At 36.7% G+C, this 20,730-nt stretch overlaps 1 protein-coding gene across 2 annotated transcripts in view; it reads left to right on the top strand.

Annotated features, from left to right (window-relative positions):
- Positions 1-20,730, top strand: part of dsf (nuclear receptor dissatisfaction) — a 189,342-nt gene that overhangs the window by 66,883 nt on the left and 101,729 nt on the right. The gene's annotated exons all lie outside the window — the stretch shown is intronic.

The following is a 20,730-nucleotide window of genomic DNA, read 5'->3' as shown; positions in this document are numbered from 1 at the left end:
GTTTTTAGTTATACGTCTGCTGTACGTTAAATACAAAAACTACAGGAATTACGCATGAAACCTATCTTTTTAAGTACTCCACCTACAATTCTTTTTCTCAGTGTATGGTGGCTCAGTGGTAGAGCGCTTACCTCTGGTGCATAAGGTCTTTGGTTCGATCCCCTGCCAAGTAAGATTGTGGTGGACAACATCACGTCCGTGGATATTCTCAGGATAGGCCTACTCCTGTTTCCTTTGACGGTCTCATTCCACCATTTCTTGTATCGTCATTCACTTGTTTTAATCGTCTGTCTCCCTTAGCTTAAAGGGCATAAACGGGGCGGGGGGAGGGGGTTAAACTGAAAGATTTCATTTTCATTTTTTTTAACATTTTGAATAAATCATATAACAAAATATTTTTAGTTAGTTTGAATGTTCTAACTTTCTCGCGGCACACCGTTGGGAAATGGACACTTTTAAGTGTACATTTTACGAAATTTCTATTGTCTTTCATTATGTAATTATGAGAAAAATGAAATGAAATCTTTGAGTTTATGTAATTTGAACCTGTCTTATTCCGTACCCAAAAAGATAATAAGTAGTTGTTAATTACTCCATCTATATTCTTAGAAAAAAAAATGATAGAACTAGATTGTTTTTATAAGAAAAGAAAGAGTACAGATGAAGTGTAAAATCAAATCCTTAGGCTACATCAATAGGCCTAATTTCTCTGTTAAACAAGTATAATTATTTTGAGAAAGTCTACAAATGTTAGTCGGTCTACAAAATTTGAGGGGAGGTCTTTACACGTTGGACTCTCCCGTAGTTGTGTCCTATCTTTTTCAGTTGATCGATGCTGAGCAGACTCGTATCCATGGGGGCCACTCCCCCTAAATTTTTATTCCCGTCCTAAAATTTTCACGGTAGGCTTGCAAATGAACTATAATATGGTTGGATCGGGTTCCCCTAACTTCTACCGCCTCCCCTACATTTTTGAGCTGACTACAGACCTGATGCTGAGTGCTTTTTCTTTTGCACCGTCTCTTTCGCGTCTTTATTGATGCAAAGAGTACCCCCTTTATCATAAAAAATGAACAAAAATCGTGATTTTTTCCCCATTTTCTTGTTAAGGAGTTCTTACCAAAGAATTCACACGATGTTCGCGGAAACATGTTGAAATGAAGAGAGAGAAATTTTGTTCTTGGAATTTCCCATTACGTCAGTTGGTAAGTGTCTTGTTTTAGGTGGAAGGGGGAGTTCACAAGAGATGAAGTGAGAACCCTTTGTGCAATCGAAGAAACATGGAATCTAAGGTGATGAACAGTGGCGGGGCGTCTGTTCTGGCGCTCATTATGCAGTTCTAAACAAGAAAGGGAGGTGATAAAGACAGACGCGAAACTTCAGATAACTTCAGAGGGAACAGTGACATCTTTGGAGGTAGTTCGTTACTAAGTAATTGGAAGTGAAACACAGGCTGTGTGGCAAGTTGACTGGTTGTCAACTAGTTCGTGAGACACACAGTTGGAAGAGGGAAAAGTACAGAAGTGCTGAAGAGTAAATCAACTTGCAACTTCTATAGCACCCAACCTCCTCGTTTCTCATAGACGGCTTTGTCGCCTACATCTACACACACACACACACACACACAAACTGCACCTCTTGTTTCGGAAAACCAACTCCTTCATTCTCACCCCTCAACCACTCACCCCCTCCTTCTTTTGTTTCTGGTGAGAACATTTCAGAGAGACAGAGTTGTAGTATTAGTATTAGCAGGGTTGTCTCTCTCTCTCTTATTAAGGCTTTGGTGCACGAAGCGAGCTGTCACTGCCTACCCTCTGGCGGCCAGTATGGGAACTAAACAGACTGTGCTGTGCGGGCTGCGGAGATCGTAGGCGAGAGAGTGTGAGACGCTTGAAACGTAGCTCTAAGGCGAAGGAGGGGTGTGTGAAGTTTACGGGGAAGGGGGGAAAACGGAAGAAATGAGGTGTTGCAAAGATCTAGGACTAGAAGGAAGGAACGAGGCACTGCCAAAGAGACTTTTCAGGATCAACAAGCCAGTTCATGTCAACGCTACTACACACGAGAGAACGGAAATATACCCGACGTACATATAATGTCTCAAGTAGCCGAGGTGGTAGTTTCATACATTCATATATCTACGCATCAAGATACTATATTTAGTACAAAACATTATTAACCACGGTTTAAAACATGAAATGTTAACAACTGTAATAGCATATTTATATGTGGTATTCGCGTATTAATATCACAATTAATAGTAATTAACTTGGTACTCATTCCTTAAATAAACAAGTGACAGCGGATACCACAAGAAATTTGGATTGTATGGCATGTTATATTCGATCTCAATTAATATTCGAATTAGTAGGTTTCAGCCACTTCCGGTTTTAGTAGAGAGATTAGTGTGAGGATGGAATGTATTCTTGGGACAGTGAATTGATTGTAGAAAACCTTTCCTCGCTATCTATTACCGTTTTTACTTTATAATGATCAATGTTAAAGCCGGAAATATTTTACCTCTACCACTTCCGGTTTAATTATAGCTTCCAATTAGGGGCGCACTTTCCTGGGGGTCCACCGAGTCTGGATTTCCCTAAAATTTCGTAACTTGACTAACATTTGTAGACTTTCTTAGCAGAACTATAGTTGTTTAACAGAGAAAAAATTGATCTAGTCTAAAGATTTGATTTTAGCCCTAACAGCACAAGTACATAGCAGGCATATGCCTATCATGTTCCCTCAGGTACATGGGAATGTGTCCAGTATGTGCCTCATGTACCTCTGAGAGAGAAATCACATGGATGGCAAGTGATAATCACAGTCTATGTCCGCCCCTATTCATATGCCTGACATGTACCTGGGGAACGTACCTAGTATGTTCTAGTTATGTTCACCATGCCATAAGCGTCAATGAACCACAAAATTAATGAAGAATAGCCTATCCATCCTATTCTTTATGAAGAATAGCCTATATCCTTTCTATTCTTTATGAAGAATATCCTATATTCTTTCTATTCTTTATGAAGAATAGCCTATATCCTTTCTATTCTTTATGAAGAATATCCTATATTCTTTCTATTATTTATGAAGAATAGCCTATATCCCACCCAACACAAGTACATACTGATCATGTGTAAAGAATGTTCCTCGAGGTACATTGGAATGTACATGATAGGTACGTGAATAGAGCAATCATGTGAAATACACATGTAAGGAATAAGGTTACTTCCGCCCAAAAGTACGTGCATGACACATACCGAGGAATGTATCTATTATGTGTATATCACGTACCGTGTATGTACTTGACACATTTACTTGGCATTGGCATGTGCCAGGAATGTACTAGGCATGTCAGTAATGTTCCTTAGGGCAGTGCTATGCAACTGGGGGTGCGAGTACTTAAATACTAAAACCTTAACGCTTCATTTTTACGTTCGAATTTAGAAGCTTGTACTTTTTAAAAAAGCCAAGCAACTAACTCTGAAAACATATGCCCTCCTCCGGCATCTGTGTGGCAATTTAACTATCTATTAAAATACTACCGTAACATTTACGAGCGACCGAGCTCTAACCTATAATCTTAGCATTCAAACCTTTGATTTACGGTTATTTGTGATTTCACGTTTATAACAAAGACAAATATTTTTAAACGAGTGTAGTTTAAATAAATTACTGAAATAAATATTTTTCACAAAGTTTATCCTTTTAAATTATTGTTCAAAGGCCTTTGCCTTTAGTAAGCCTTCTCCGAAATACATGCAAATGAATTGTGCTGCCATCTTTGGAGCTCTTTTAAAATACACATATATGTTTCTCGACAATGAGATCTCAGAAACTACAGGCTCTAGAAAGATAACGTTTTCACTGATCGATTGCAAATTTCATGTAGATTGTCCAGTTCTAATTGAATATTTAAAAAACATGGGCACTATTTCTTTAGTACATTTTTACAGGTACATTGGAAGTGTTGAACTTTCAAAAAAATAAAATAAAACATCACATCCTAATCATTACACATTCCAACACCACACTGTTGTATATAGCGGTTGTATATGTCTCCGGCATTTGTTTCATAGCCAAATAATAATGGAAAAGGAAGGATAACCATTTCTCCAGTCTAAGATGAACTTTCTTGGGGAGTGTTTTTCCCAATAAGCACCATATATAACTGACAATATATTAATTTTGTATGTAATGTATTTGCTTATTACATACTGCATGCAAGAAGAAAGAAAACACTGCAGAACATTGCAAAATGACACACACAATATATTACAATGTGGTTAAACTCAGAAAGTGGCTATAGAAGTGAAAAGCATATGGCTAAAAAGCCACTATTGGCTCTTTGGAAGTTATGTGACTAACGACGTTCTCAAAATGGCCAGATCTCGTCACAAAGTGGCTAAATTGGCAACCCTAGTCGCAATACGAAGCAATTTACGCACAATCATGCCATGGTACATGGGGTATGTGCCATTCACATTCCTCACATTCCAGTGAAGCATGTAAAAGTACCTTTCAAGTGTCAGAAATTCCTCGAAAGGCACGTACCTAGCGACACGTGCTATGCATATGAAATGTACATTTTTCAAGTACCAGGTACGTAAACGGTACATATGGAACTTAAATGGCACGTTCCTAGAAGGTACCTGGTTGGGTGGGATCCTTTCTATTGTTTATGAAGAATAGCCTATATGCTTTCTATTGTTTATGAAGAATATCCTATATTCTTTCTATTATTTATGAAGAATAGCCTATATCCTTTCCATTCTTTATGAAGAATAGCCTATATCATATCTATTCTCATGAAGAATATATCTTTTATATTTTTTATAAAGTATATGGCGCGCTCAGTGCATAAAGGAATCAAGTCCACTTGTGATTATTTCGGACATATTTCACTTTTAAGATCTCTATCTGTATTTGGCTTCAGAGCTTAAAAGATTCAAATCCAGATATTATAAATAATATCCTAATCTAATTTTTTATATCCTAATCTATTTTTTTAATACTAATTTTTCCACGTAAAGTTACTAAGGTGTACCATACAAACTTTTCCTCTTTTCCTCACAACTTTGGTAAATGGATTTAATTCCCTTGCATTCCGAACGCTCTATACATCCTTTCCATTCTTTAAGAAAAAATATACACAGTCTATTCTTTATGAAGAATATTTCTTTCTATTCTTCATGAAGAAAACATCTCCTCTAGACTTCGTGAAAACATATACTTTCAATTCTTTAGGAAGAAAATGTCCTTTCTGCTTCTTACTAACAAAACATTCTTTCTATTAGTTATGAAGAAAATATACGAGGATGTATCCAAAAATAAAAGGTTGCAAGGCTGAGAAAAAATATGTATTAACAAGACAGAGACAATACGAACGGAGATAAAGCGCCATACTTGGTATGTGCCGATCACTTTTCCATATAATCACCAAATAGATTCAGGCATTTAACAGAACGCAAGACCAACTTCTTGGTTGGTAGAAATCACGTCCGTATCCATTCAGCCAGTTCTCAGCAGCTGTTTTACATCCCAGTCTAAAGCGAACCTTGTTCCTCAGAGATTCTTTTTCAATGTCGGAGAAAGAAAATAGTTACTGGAAGCTAAATCTGGACTAGAGGTGACTCCATACTTTTGGTTTGAATTTTTGCAGCAGTACTTGAGTTTGGCGAGCAGTATGAGGCCTGGCATTGTCATGCAGGAGAATGACATCTTTACTCAACATGTCAGGGCGTTTTCGTTGGATGACATCAAGTAACCTGGTGGCCGTTGCCAACAACGATCGGCAGTTACGAAATGGCCACGCTCCAGATCCTAGATCATGAAACCCAGAATATTGCTGCCATAACATTATCTTCAGAGGGTATAATCTTAAACTTTCTCTCGTTGGTGACCTAGCGTGTTTGCACTCCATAGTGGCCCTTTGTTGGGATGAGATGATGAAGACAGGTTTTCCCCCAGTAACGATGTGATCGAGGAAGTTCTGGACGTCAACGTAGTACCGCACCACAAATGTGAATCTGCATATCATTTGTGTGTGTTTCTGCTCCTGTTTAAAGTCAATAAATTTTAAGTGTTATGCCTTGTAGACTAATGAAGACAGAGAGATTATTCATGGCTATGTGAATAGCGTACGCGACTTTGGCATAGGAGAGCCGGCTTCGATTCCCGCCGGTCCAAACGGTTCGAATCTCACGTTAATCCGTAGCTCCATGTCTCATATAACTGTGCAACCGAACGGATGCTAAACTGAAATCCGATCCAATAATAGAGAGAGATAATACAGTGAAACCTCCCTTAACGGACACCTCTATAATACGGACAGATTTTTTTGTCCCGGAAAAGATATATGTTCTCTTACGGAACAAAACCCTCCCTTTTACGGACACTCTCAGATACGGACGCGGACAGTCCTCTTTTACCCCCAAACGTTTCAATAACCTCTTCATAACGGACAGGAATTATTCTCGGTTCTGCGATATATGACAGTAGACAGAAAAGTCTTTTCCCCACAAGTGTATCTATCATCAAACAGAACAACTTCAAGCTGAACTTGAAATGCTTCTTTTTTTTTATGCCCGCAATAAATTGCTTTCTGGTGGAAATCCTAGAAAATCCTCAATAAGCACTAACACTCATGCAGGGTTTTTCGTATGGTCAAGAATTCTATACGGATCTTCCCTTCCCTAACAAATTTAGTGTTTTTTCCTCTGGGCCTTGCATTTTTCCCGACAACTTCATAGAAAACTAGATAACAAAGGAAACATTGTTTATTTTGCAGTAACATTTTTCAACGAGCAATGTTTTCTCTCTTACTTTTTTGGAAACGCAAAATTTTTCTTTTGTACAAATTGGTGTATCAAACAGTTGAACAATTAAAGAAATTTGCCATTAATCGCGGTGAAACAGAAGTTCTCCAATTGATCCAACAGTTGCAAGCAAATTTTGAACAGAAACTAGTGTCCATAGGATGTACACGGCAGACAACTACTGCAGACTTTTCGCCAAGAAATTTTGAGTTTCTTTTCCACATTTTCAGTATTTAATAATAATATTGCATACTTTTTAAAGCTATTTTTACTTTAAGTATATGTAAATTAATGGATTTTTACAGGGTAATGACACATCCTTAAGAAAATTACCATACACGCATTATCATTTGCAGTATACGAACATATTAACACATTTTCCAACAATAATATTATTTAACAGAAATGAATTTCTCCTTCATCCGTCCCAGTAATTCAAATACGTACTAAATAGAGTATTTTCATATTGAATTTTACGTAATTACGCCCATACATAATGTATTTACTGTATATTACTGCATACAATTACCGTTGAGAGAAATTAAATTTTTATAACCTCTCTCTAACGGATACCTCTCAGTAACGGACACCTCTCAGTAACGGACAAAAATTCCCGTCTCATTGGTGTCCGTTATTCAGAGGTTTCACTTTAGATGGAAGCTAATTTTGGGGAAATAATTCGTGAAATGAGAATGTAGAAGAAAACAGGATAATCCCGAGAAATCTCATGGGTACGATGGTATCCACCACGAACTTTTATAGTCTGGGATCGAACGAGGTCCATCCCGAACCAGAAGTAAGCGCTCTATCACTAAGCTACCATGCCCCTACTTTGGAGAAAGCATTATGATTCTGACCGATGTATCAGACTAGTAAATATTGTGTGTGATAAACCAATATACAAAAAGTACAAACTTTCAGAATGTGGAATTCGTAGATTTTCCTTCTTTCAGAAACGGAAAGTACGTTTTTCTACGTCTGTTATTTTTAACTGATTGCCTGTGTCTCAGGAATTGTGGGGTGGAGGCACAATGACACAGTGCTAAACAGCTTGCCTCTGGTACGTGTCTTTGGTTCGATTCCCAGCCAAGTAACTTTGTGGTGAACACCACCGTATCGTGTGTGGGTTTTCTCGGGATACTCCAATTTCCTTCCACATTCTCATTCCACCATATATTCCATAATCATTCACTTGCCTTAAGCATTGTCTCCCTTAGCCTAAAGAGCATAATCGTGGATCGTTAAACTGAAATATTTTATTTCAGTTTTCAGGGGTTGCTCACAGTTTGTCGATAGGTCACCATGAAGATAATTTTTAATTCGTTGTACTATTGTTGCTATTATTTGTAACGAAGAAGGAGTTTATGGGGCTTAGAATTTTTGAAAGGCTGAGAACTACAGTTCTGATTGATTGTAAGAAGTGCTAAAAATACGAACTACATTCGATTTGTGAGTCTTTTAGCATTATTAGTCGCATTGTGGACAAGAAATAGTTTAGATAATGTTCTATTGATGGAGGAACGGGGGAAATAATTGTAGAATGATTGAGTAAAGAGGCTCATAGCCAGGTGAGAAAAAGAAACGTAGTGGCAGGACAGGGCGTCGAAAAGTAGGTCAGGTTACTTCCATTCATATTTGACAAGGTCTAGACATTAATATGTGAGGATTGAGCACCCTTCATACTAGAATATTTCAAATTACGATTAAATAGGCGTTTTATAGACATTTTTACAAGGCCCAAGTAGTCAACAATAGTGGACTAAATTGCGTCAATTGCTTCATTGAGTCAGTAACTATTTCTTAACCTATAAGATATTCAATGAAAAGTATTTTAAATTGAGATGAAATTGATACAGGAATTCACTGAAAGATTCTTAACAGTGACGACACAAGTTTTAATTAATTGGGTGGGGGTAGCGGAGGGACAGAAAAAAATTGCGAGACAGAAAATTTTTGTATACGAAAAGGGTAATTTTATATTACTTTACCTATATCATAATACAACTTGTCTGCGGGAGACAGGCTTCATCACCGGGGATTTACACCCGTCCTCCTATTCCCCTTTCGTGTTGTCACTGATTCTTGACTTTTACATAATTCGGGGTATCGCAAACGTATTCGGGCACCGCGAATGAAACGTGTGTATAAAACTTCTATTAGGACAACTTACAAGAGTAAGAAGGAAAAGACTTAGAAATTCACATGATACTAAGTCCAATAGTGAATTAGTTCACGAATGTAAACACACTAAGGATATATTCTAAAACTAAAAAAATGAAACAAAAAGAAAAAGGAAAGAAAGATAAGAGAGAGATTAAAGTAATGGATTGGTTATAAAATACTGTCTTAATAATTACACTTTCAAAAGCTGTGCTCTCCCATGCAACATGCTTATGTATTTCAGTATTTTCTAAAAACGATAAGTCATACACTCAGAGAATATGTCTATCGGAAGCGCACTTCCCCTTTGAAAAATTTATTCTACTCCGAGGCAGTAGAATGTGTCAATCAAGAATGTGTATCTCTTCTTTTTATGAATTCTAACAGCGTTCTTCTAAGTTGGACAATGTATCACGATTTTTATTCGTTGACGTAATGTACTTGATTTTAGTCAATTTTCCTCAGTCAACTTTTGATAAAATATCCCACAAATTCTTTAGTTTCTTTGGGGATCACCCTTGCGCAGCCAACACCACATCGGATTGTGCATTATTGGAATCTACGACTAAAAATAATGAACTTTTCATTTTATTGGACTTCGATCCGACATTTTGTTCTCGAGTTATGACTATTTTTGCATTTTTCCGACAGATTTTCGGGTGATCGTAACGCCAAAAGGAAGCATTTGTGCACCCAGGTACTTTTTATCTTATCTTAGTGTCAGGAATCAGCTTCCAAACACTGTAGGTGTTGTTTTGAAACACCCTATATAATTTTAATGAATTGTGCTGCTGATATACGAAAATAGTATATACTCTTTATGAGATGGATCGAAACATGGCTGTGATGCAGAGTATACGCGGTGGGAAGTTTACAATAGAAAACAGAGATTTCCAATAGTTATTAAAATATACTGAAACTAGCTTATTGATTTTCTTATATACGAAAGATTACAACGATAAAATCAAAAAGTATTCTCACCCTGGTTCCTTATTTTCATAATAAATACGAGCCACTAAATAACACACATACCATTCCGTGGTTTACATCCATTTATTTATATATCTTGTTATCTGGTTGTCGTGCCAACGGCGTGCCAAAATCTTATTATTTTTGACATCTGAATATCTTTATATATTAATATTATAATTATTTTCTTTCTCTTCTGATATTAAAAAGCCTAGTACAAAATATGCAATTTACCGTTGTATATAATGGCGCCCGACGGACTTTTCTTTTTATTCATTAACTTTATAAAAAGGAAAAGAATTCTGGACCGTCAATATACATATGTTAATTATTCGCGTTTTCGAATGCACCTCGTATACTTAGAAATTACAATTCATATATAAATATACATATATATCATATTTAATTTTATAACAATATCATATTCATTATCATATTCATTTTAAACTTTATCATCATCTCCATTCATTTATACATTTCAACGACGATAAGGCACATTCGAAATTTGATTTACAAGTTATTTGATTTTTAAGTCCTTTTTCGGGTCCATTAAAAGCTTTTACGAGTTGTTTGATTCCTTTTTGGGTCCATTACATGCTTTGTTACAATTTAATAATTATTTACTTGGGCATCATGAAGAAGGTTTTGAAAAAGATGTATGTGATATTCATATAGTCGTTCTTTGAACACAACATGATCGAATATAAGATGTAGTTAAACAAAATATAAATGAAGATTGAAATATCGATAATAATCAGGACGTAGCATATTAATTAACGTCTTATTAGCATCATAACAAGAATAATGTGGTTGGTATTTCATTTCGGCAATCACAGGAAAACACATAACATTAAGATATATGTAAACATTCCTTGAGAAATTACTATTAAAGATATAAACTCAAACTCAAGGATAAAATAACATAAAGTAAAATACAATGAACCGAGAAATCATAATGATAGTTGAAGTAAAATCAATTCAATACGATTTGTTCGAACTTCGGAATTCCAGTCTAAGTTACATGACCAACAAGTTCATTCAAGTCACATTGAAAGTCACAAGTCGGAATACGGTTTTCTGCTTTCTTTACTTCTATAGTTCTCAGTTTCTTACGTTGAGAATTTTCGCCGTAGTTCCTGCCGTAGTTTCTGACAAATCGTATTCTTTCGGCTATGATTAGATAGCATCACGTTACCGATAAAATTAGGTTCGGATACACAATCACTATCACTGTTACTGTTACTACTTGGATTAGGTTTGGTTACATCACCGGTAAAATTAGGTTCGGTCCTCTTTCGTTTTACTGATGTCGAGATATCGTGTCTCTTAACATGTCTGTACCTCTTCTTTCGACAATGCTCACGGTACTTTGTCCTACCACGGATTTTGCTTCTTCTATGGTTAGGTTCGGTTGCATCACCGGTATACATGGATTTGACATCTTCCTGCACATTGGGATCGCACTTCAATCGCACATGAATACATCGAAGTTGGTCTCGATTAATGTTAGTCTGATTCAAGCTAGCAATATGTAGCATCACTGATGGATTTCCAAAACTTTGCAACATCACACCTGGATGATGGAAACTAACGCACTGCATCACATTATGTGAAAGCATCATCGGAGTGTCAACTAACATCAGTCTGGTCTTTTCGTTGAATGCACAGTTCAACAGATTCGACTCAATCGGCCACGCAATACAAACACTGTTGGAAACACACGTCTTCTTTCTGCATTTCACAAATCTTGGGATCAAGTTATCTCCTGCTCCATGAACCACAGGATTAATATCATGTTGGATATACGGGGAACGCAGATAGTCAATAACATTCTCAAGATGAGGATGATTATAACTTTTCACATACTGATACCTACCAGAATCTTCTTTGCACATATTATCAGCAAAGCAGTCAAAAACATTCGAACGAAGAGAGAAATCGGGATAATCCAATCTAACCAATACAGCAGTATGCTTATACTAACATTCAGCTAACCTTATCCAAAGTTCCTGCATTTGCTCTCACTTGCCATCATTGCACTGCTGAAGTTGCTCTAACTTTTTATCATCGCATACCACAGTCTCGATAGCATCCACAGAGTCTTGAATCTCAGTACACCTTTGTACTATCTTGCCCATTGCATCATCATAATGTTTAGGGATACGCTCGAGTCGAGACATGTCTCGAATCTCGACTCGACTCGACTCGAATTCGAGTCGAGATTCGAGTCGAGACACACTTTGTAAAATTCGAGACGAGTCGAGACAAACGTATTTCTCGACTCGAATTTTCGAGTCGAGACACGAGTCGAGTCGAGACGGCTCTTAAAAATCTCGACTCGACTCGAATGTCTCGAAAAACTTTCTATAATTTTTAATATTATTTTGAAGAAAGTATTCACTCAGAAACAGCCTTGAAACCAATTCCAGCTTTTATTCCTTCAGAAAGGTACAGAACGCATAAAATTAATAGTTAATCTTTAAAGATCAAGATTTAATTTTCAGCTCAATTCATTAATTAGAACTAATAGTTAATGTCGTTGTATTTGGTTGTACTGCAAATATAATGATAATAATAATAATAATTGATTATCTAGTTTGTATAAAACTATTATCCGTAGTCTAAATCTAGTTTGTATAAAACTATTGCGATAAAGTGAACTTCATAAATTCTCTGAATGAGCAGTTGGTAGTCTATAGTAATTTAGCATAGTTATAATTATTGTGTTTTCGTTCCCATGAACGCAATAGGGTTACGTAACTTCTGGATTATTCGCTTGCCCAACTATTCTGAGGCTTTAATATGTTGCAGCATATCACGAGCTACGGATAATATATAATGTAACATTTATTGTACATCACATATTATGATACGAGATTATTTTACATAGTATATCTTATCTAATATAAATAAAATAAAGAGTTTGTTTGTGTGTTTGTCTGTCTGTCTGTGTGCGACCTGGGGACCAGACGAGTGGACCGAGAGTTCCCAAAATTTGGTCACGGGTACCTTAGTCCAGGCCCCAGATCAAGACGAAGCGTTTTTTTTAATTTCGAACCAGGGGGTCTCGGGGGGGGGGGACGTTTACTGGGACCGACCTGGGACCAGACAAGTTGACCGAGAGTTACCAAATTTTGGTCACGGATACCTTGGTCCAGGTCCCAGTCTAAGGCGAAGCGTTTTTGTCAAAATTGGAACCAGGGGGTCTCAGGGGGGCGTTTAGCGAGACATGTAGTAAAAGTAATCCAAATTGATCGACATTAGTGTCAAATCCATAGTTTTCACGGTCGCTGAGATCAATGGTGACACTTCCATCAGCGATGACTTGCAAATTCAGCTACTACTGTATGCGGGCCGGGTGTCAGCGGGTGAGGAATACCGAGACATGTATAAACAGCCCATATTGATTGATACTAGTGTCAAATCCATAGTTTTCGCGGTCACTGAAATGAATGGTGATACTTCCACTGGTGTTGACTTCCAAATACAGCCCCCATGCGAAGAATGGGTATATTAAGCTAGTATTACAATAAATGGACTGCTTGGATGCCAAGAACTAGTACAGATAAGTACCATTCACTTCTATGAATAGGTATTTTTTAAAAGGATTTTTGTAAACACTAAGTTATAAAACAATGAACTACATTCAGTAGTTATGGTTTTGATTCCCAACATAAAAGAAATATGGATTGTTCATGAGATATTAAACTTCAACTTTCACTCCTGGAAAATTTCAATTTTGGAGTTAGGCCACTTGGCATCAAAGCAGTTCACTGTAAGATAAATACATTCCGCACATTAGTAACATAGTTGTTCAGGGGCCTTCGATTTCCATCCTCTCAAATGAAAGCTGAACGATTGCTTGATACATGCTGACTATATAGGAGAAATAGTGTATTAAGTTTCCGAGCTTTGGTGCGTATGCTAATTGTTTAATGCATTTCGAAAGCTTTTGTTTTTATGCAGCTCATTAAGGAAAATCTATTTCATAATCGTAACATTTATGTACTAAGAAACTATGAACGTAAAGTGGACTCGACCTAGCCCCGTGGCCGCTGTGACTCAGTGGCACAGCTCTCACCCTTGGTGTGTGAGGACTCTGATTCTGTGTGTGTGTGTGAACTCCGCGGCTAGTGTACGCGTCTTTGCCGTGGAAGACTCGGGTTCAATTCCCGGCGCGAGCTCATGTAGTTCGGATTCCACGTTAATCAGTAGGTCTACATTTCATATTTCCTCGCTGCTGAAAGAGACTTTAAAGTCAAAATCAACTCAACAATATATATATGTGTGTGTGCTTATGTGAATTTCCTCGTGGCTGTATGGTTAACACATACGCCTTGATCGCGGGAGACTCTGGTTCGATTTACGGTGGAAGCTCATGAAGTTGTTACCGGTATCCCACTGTAGATCCATGCCTCATATAACCATAGATATAATATATATGCCTTTGATACACTTATTTTCCGACTTGGAAGCCATCGAAAATTTCCGGACACAGAGTCCCGTAGACCGAAAATGAGAAACATGGGTACAGAGTAAAACAGCCATAGAAATTTAAGCTTTTTAGGCTAACTTAATCCTTACATATAGTGCAACTAGCTTGGCCAAGTTATAATGGAGGAAATGCTATCATTGCAACACTCCGAGAATAGAAAATGTTCGTCAGGTATTACTATCCCCCCTCTCCTGCAGCATGAAAACCCTGACTAAAACTCTCTCTCTCTCTCTCTCTCTCTCTCTCTCTCTATATATATATATATATATATATATATATATATATATATAACTATTTTGTGTAATGTAACAAACAGAGGCGGATAGTATTCATGTTTCCTTGCAGAGGTCCTTACGAAGGTTCGCTTCCATCTTCCTCTCCCCAAGAACTAAGATAAATTAAAAATTGCTATTACTTGTTAATCTTGTACAAAGGACGCAATTAAAGTCCCAGTGTAACACCCTTTCACATTTAGATTTTTCCCCTGGAAGAAAACCAGTTATTATTGTTTCTTGATTTCTCAGTCTCACCACATAAACATACGAATAGAATTACAGGATAGGACATGTTTAGAGTGCTTGCACGTGACATCTAACTATATTTCTCATCAAATGTGTCACAGATGAAAATTTCCGTTTGTACTGTCTCTATTTTCTGGTACATATGTTTCATTTATGTTATGTTGCTAAAATTCGTTAGGAAACAAGTACAGACTGCGCCTGTGTGCCTGACAAAACGTAAATGTACTGGATAATTATTTCTTCACTTTCTTCAAAAAAAAAAAAAAAAGTAACCCATCTCATGTCGGCTAACAAAAGGAGGTAGCGGACCAAAGATAGCCGTTGTTTACCTAAGGTCGTTATACAGCAGGGGTTTCATTCAGTTAGAGGGAAAAGAAAAAATAATTTAAGGTTTCTACATTTGTTTTGAACTGCAATATACTTCTTCCTTTTATTTTAAGAACCATTTCCTTCTCATTTGTCTGCATCAGAAAAAAATGCAAAAAAATCACTAGAATGTGCCTATTTACCCAAGTACGTACTAGATCACTAGTTCAATAGTAAAATCACTAAATCTAGTATTATACGAAATCATAAATGTGGCATCCCTGGGTTGGAGCGAAAGTAATGGTTGGAGTAAAAACTAGTCCGTATTTCTACTGCGTTCTGTTGTTGAATTCACAGAAATGTTCAAAAATAAATTCAAGAAGTAAAACACGATCCTACAAAAGACTGTTTATTTGCTCACTGGTTTTAGTATTGTGAACTGAAACTCAAGTGCGCAGTCATGTTGAATACTTCTGTCCCTTTCTACTTTACAACTTGAGGTGGGATGAGGGTCAGGATAGATCTAGTGATATACCGCTAAAGGAAGTGCTTCAGTACAGAGTCGGAAGCGGTATGTATTGTTTATACTACTTACAACGTTACCCCCCACATAAAATATAAATTCGCCCTTTCTCCCTTCCCTTTTTTGAATACAATAAACCGACTCTTTTGCTGAAGAAAGATGCTAAAAGAAAATTGAAACATCTGTGTCTAAACTTTCTTTGAAGCGCAGTCTTTTGTATTTGTAAGGTTTTGCGAGTGTTTTCGAGATAGCCAAATCTTTTACCATGGACTCCTGCTGCGAACTGACCGTGAGTAAACACCCGATCTCCCTGTGCTCAATTTCTCTCGCACACGTGAAATGGGTTTGTTGTTTCCAAAACAAATATTAAGTTACCTTGTGCTTTTGCATTTCTGCACACACACAGGTACCATTGTTGTTTTAATGATCAGAAGAAATATCAAAACCATCCGATATAAAATGATACGACACAGCTAACAGAGGGAGGCAAAGATAAAAGTAGGCCTATACCAAGTTTTCCGCGTGGTACCATTATGGAGAATAAATATTTGATAAAGTCACGTAGATGCGCTTAAACCTATTCCATCTGTCCTTATAATTTTTCTGGTCTCATCAATTTCTCAGGAGAATACGTACAACATATGTCCAAATTCCATATATACTCTTTCTAAACTAATGAGTAAACTCATTAAGAACACCAACTGATATCAATAAACAGGATATTAAACAATACTTTATACTTCTATCATTTGGTACACATCTCTATGAAGCACAGCTTGTTTCTTTTCGAAATAGCTCCTTCGTGTCACAGCTGTGGTTAGTTTTGTTTTGTGTTAGGATGAAAGAGAGAAATGCAACATTTGCTTCGCGGTGAAGTTATATATATTATTAAGTTGAGCGGTGATAAGCGAGGTTTAACAAAGAGTGCCTTTCGTATGCACAATTAAACGGGTAGTTGCAGTCCGTGTTGAGAATCGAACCAAAGCTATGTAAGACATGTTAATATTGACCTCTTTTGTGGTAAAAGTGAACTTCAGAAACACACAAAAGACTTGAAACATCAAGCTAATGTAAAGCAATTGAAAAATAGCTTACCTATCGCTGCATGTTTTCTGTGGCTAGGAACATGCAGTATGTAGCAACAAGAATCGTGTTAAGGACTTTTTTTTCGAGTCAACATTGAAAATTTGGCCTTGTTCCCACGGTCTACACATACTGAAGATCACAGTGAAATTTGACTTATAAAAGCAGTGATGATTTTTTTTTAGAAAAATAGCAAAAATTAGCAATCTATCTCGCGCTAGTACTATAACAACTAGCCCAAAATCAGCTCAGGTTCTGTTGGTTGTATGTAGGATTGTCTAAATCTTTGTGATGTTTGTGAATTATATTGTTTTCATTCTTAGTGGGCGAAAGTGAAAATAAAAATATAACACTAAGGAAAGTGAAAGAAAAGAAGGTACTTAATTTTACAACCTGAAACTTTAGTGAGCTAAAAGAGTAAACACTGATACCTTTTTCACATTCATACTACGCCAAATGAGTTATCAAAATTATGTGACTTCCATATATAAAACGGGTATATTTTTTATATAAGGGGTTTCTCAGTCGCCATAAAGTTATACACACCGTGAACCAAGAATTGCCTCGTGAAAGTTTTCCGTATATATTCAGGAGAGATAAAAGGTTGTTGCGAAACGGACAAGAAAAGCATATCGATAAAGCTAAAGGGAAAAGAGTCACTGACCATCAGATCTCTTTCAATGCAATATATATTCTGGCTGACAATATGAAAAGACACACCAACGTCATAGAACAGATTGATGGAGGAGAGTTGTCTTTTGTTGTTATTTGACTGCTGCTTTGTGGTTCCGGAAGGAACGGAACAAGCCTCTCAAACTGTACATAAGGAAAACAAAGTAAAATGTTCATCTTACTAATGACCCTGAATTTGATCACTAAGCTGTGGGAAAGAATGTTTTTCTTTCCTTTCTTTCGGTTTTGATGCTTTTAATGTCGCTTTCGACACCGAAGCTTAACCCATATGTGATCCCATTGGAATCGAATCCGTATGCTATACATATGAGAAGCTCTATGTTGACATCGAGTATATATTTAACAATATACCGAATTGTGAAGTCATAAGAAGTATATTCGAGTCGATTTAACTTATTTGAACTCGCATAAAATAATCTAATATTAGTATCTTTGTAGCAACTTGTGAGATATTTATTCAACCTTTAGATGTTTGTCAGTCTTACCCCCATTTTTCAATATAGTTTAGAAATTGTATTTGTGTGATACTCAGGGAACACAAAATACTACTTAGTAAATAACCAGTGGTTTTGAAATAGTCTTTGTTACTACTTAGTTTATCATCTAAACAAATTAGATGAGGCACTATGGCTCAGTGGTAGAGCGCTTACCTCTGGTGCGTGGGGCTGTGGTTCGATTCCCGGCAAAGTAGTTTTGTAGTGGACAGCATCGTGCTCGTGGGTTTTCTCAGGGTACTCCCGTTTCCTCCCACAATTTCATTTTCTTCCATCATCATTCACTTACTTTAATCATTATCTCCCTTAGCCTAACAGGTATAATCCTGGGAGGTTAAACTCAAAGATTTCATTTCATTTTTTAAAAAACCAATTAAATCAGAATTAAATTGAAGGTTTATTCTTTTAGGATGGGAAACATATTGACACCCATGGCCGTAATCAGGCTTGAAGATTTGGTCGGACAGACATAGTTTAGGGTCATGCTCTTAAGTATTCTTTTAATAAACAATGCTGAACAAACTAGACAATCGTGTTTTAGGATTGTAGAAAATGACCGTGAATAATGTTCAAACACAATTATTATTATATTTATTTCTCTGACTATTGGGTCTTTACATTAAAGTGTTAAACAAAAGAGAATAATTGTTTATATAATAGTATTCAAGAGTTTTCTCGTCATGATTACTTTTGTAAACAATTCAATTACACTTACTTGGTGTTTATTTCTAAATAATAAGTCCTAATACAATTTCATAAAGTTGTAATTCTTCTTTAGTTTGTATCACTTTACACAATGACAAATCCAAAAGGTGTGTTGTATCGGTGCAGTACCAGTTTTTCACGTTTTTCAAAATGTTCCAAAACCCAAAGAATAATCTTTAATTTCTGATATTTTAGTCGTCACAAATTACAATTTTATAATGTAGTCAATGTTTATAATTACTGGGCAGTTGGGCGTTTAAACTAATGACATCATAATAAAGTCAAAACCATAATTTCAGGAATTGATTCTGAGTTTAACGTCCCGTTCAGCAGCGAGGCTATGTGAGACGTGGACCTACTGATTAACGTGGAATCCGAACCACATAAACTCCCACCGGGAATCAAGCCCAGGTTTCCCAGGCCAAAGGCAAGTATGCTAACCGTTAGCCACGAAGGAGCTCCACCATAATTTTAGTGGGCGATAAGAAATATCTCGCCAGTGCTTTTACAATAAATACAATTTTATAAGTATTAAAGAATAGTGGTAAGAGATTTTATAATAGCTCTTTTATTTATGAGATATGAGTATTTTCAAAAAAAAAAAAAAAAAACTAAAGAATAGGTTGGCGGAACCACAAAAGACTCGTAAAATAAACTTTCTTATAAATATATACGCACCTTACTCACCTTTTATAATTGCTATGCTTACGTTCTCCATAAAAACAGAAATTCTCTTATAGTGATACTTTACACAAGATCATGAAGTGGGTTCAAATTTAATTAAAGGCAAAATACAATACAATAATCCACAAATATTGCCTCAAGTGAGTTTAAAGATTTCTAAACACTAGTGCGAAACCGAGCTCTGCCGTTGCGATCGATTTACAGGTCTTGAGACGAAAGTAAGAAGGGACTTACGCACACAGTAAGTAAAAACAATTAATATGCCTGTAACTTTCCCCCAAATGGGTGTATCTTAAAACTAACCTCACCATTATTTTTCTAATTAAATTCTAGCCCGAAAGTATGTATCATATTACCCTATTCCCATTTTGAAAACTTGACCTTAATTCAAAATGGCGGATTTCAAGATGGCTGCCATCAAGGTCATATCTACCATACGACTTCCCCCCAGGACTTATATGTATCCACATGGTTTTTCTTAACTTTTCTTCATTAACGCTCCGTTTACAAAGGGTAGTAAGGGACTTCTGTAGTAATCTCTAATAACCACATCACAACTCTTAAAAGTTATTTTTTTTTTAAAAATAGAAAACATGCACCATGGCAAAAAAAAATTGTCATCACAAGTAATGATGCATACATGCCTTCTATCAGCAAAAAAAGTTTCATTGAAATTGGAGCCGGACATTTGAGTGATGTCCCTTGTGGGATGTGATTGAACGTGACGTCAGAACACATCGCCCCCCTTCCCGGAATTTACGGGAATTAGGTGACCTGAGTGAGCACATGTGGTGCCAGCTCTCTCCAGCGACCTATCAAGGATCATTGCGTGTATGCCAAGTCGTGTCGCCGTTTTTATCCATGCCAAAAGTCGACATACTGACAATTAGGTAGGTAGTCATGATGGTCTGGCTGATGTGTGCGTATATTTTAACTCGTATATTTTGTCTCGACTCGAATTCGAGTCGAGTCGAGACAGAGACTGTCGAGTCGAGACACGAGTCGAGACAGAAACATATTTTCGAGTCGAGACACGAGTCGAGACAACATTTTCTCGAGACGAGTCGAGACAGGCTTAAATCTCGACTCGACTCGACTCGAATGCATCCCTAATTTAATGTTCGAATTTGACTATGATATGTTGGTTCATTTGTTGATATTGTTGTTGTAAACCTTCATTACGCTGTTGCAGTTGTTCTAATCGCTCATCAAAATGTTGGGCTTGCTGGTTTGCCTTTTGATCCGACCTTTCCAACTGCTGGTTTACTTTAGCGAACTGTTC

The sequence above is a fragment of the Thermobia domestica genome, chromosome 1 (assembly GCF_964235325.1).
Source record: "Thermobia domestica chromosome 1, izTheDome1.hap1.1, whole genome shotgun sequence".
NCBI lineage: Eukaryota > Metazoa > Arthropoda > Insecta > Zygentoma > Lepismatidae > Thermobia > Thermobia domestica.
The sequence above is the reverse complement of the archived record's forward strand: the minus strand, read 5'-3'. Positions and strand labels throughout refer to the sequence as shown.